The following is a 1234-nucleotide window of genomic DNA, read 5'->3' as shown; positions in this document are numbered from 1 at the left end:
CGGACAGCTGGCATGTGGCACCAGAATTGGCTGGTGGCGGCGCGAGGTGGGGCGGCCGGGTGTGCTGGCTATCGATGGGAGGAAGATGGAATGGCCAATGTGCCACCGACTGGCGGGCTGGTGGGGAGGGGGGAGGAGGGGAGTAGGCGGGCGTTGCACACGTCTGTTTCATGTCTGCACCAACGCAAATGGGGCCCAAATGGGTTGCGCGGCGGACAAAAAGCGGATACATATTCGTCTGGGTCGTCACGTTGGGCCGATTTTTCTTTCCGTATTGACCCAAACAAACACGAGCGGATAGTTTGGGTCCGTGCGTTGTAGTTGCTCTAAGGTCTGAACCATACAGTATACTGTACATTTTTCTTGGACCTGAATATCTAGCGAACGAGGTTTTAGGCATGGCAAATTGTATGATTTTCCTGACGAATTATGCTTGCTGGGTATGACAAGTTTAGTTGGCGAGTATTGCAAATCCTCCTGAGTTTATTTTGTGTCAGTAAAATTGCCTTGTGTGTAAACTAAAGTTGTCATCCTCACGCCAATGCAAGTTACCATGAAAAACGTTTGATTTGTCATGTCTAAAAACCTGATGACAGATTTTTAGCATTTCTGTTTTTTGAAATTCCGTACTAATACTAATATAGTTGTTGAAAGAGTACCTCCTTTTGCCTGGACTTCAAGTAGTTTAGGTTTAACCATGTTAATGGTCTCACATTCTTGGTTTATGGAGAATCAAAGTTGATTTACCAATGAGTCACGAAATGCTATGGTTCTACCATATGATTTCTGAATTTATTCAAAAGTAACTCGTCGAGATCGTGCACCCTTTTCTTATTTATCCAAAAAATACTAAAAAATATTACAAAGTGCAGCTGGATAGATCCAATCTATTCTATGGCTGCGTGAGGTAGGATGGCATCTCATCTCTTGTGTAGAGCTTGGCATTCGATATTCTACATGGAACCTTCCTATTGTTTTGTAAGACTATATTCCTCCTCTTTCAAAGACCTGATGCATGTTGAAGTCTTGCGAGGATCTATTATGTCAAAAGGGGGGGCCTGGTGTGTGTGTTCGTTCATACCTGAAACACTCTCCTTTCCTTTGCTTTCCACCAGCAGGTTTCGGTTCGTTTGTTGGCTTTTCTGCTGTCAAAGGTGGTTACGGCTTCTGTTCTGATCCAGCACATACTTTTGGACTTTGAACGCACGGGTTGCTTGCTGACCCTTAGACGGAG

Source organism: Triticum dicoccoides, chromosome 5A (genome assembly GCF_002162155.2).
Source record: "Triticum dicoccoides isolate Atlit2015 ecotype Zavitan chromosome 5A, WEW_v2.0, whole genome shotgun sequence".
Taxonomy (NCBI): domain Eukaryota; kingdom Viridiplantae; phylum Streptophyta; class Magnoliopsida; order Poales; family Poaceae; genus Triticum; species Triticum dicoccoides.
Note: the sequence above shows the minus strand (reverse complement) of the source record.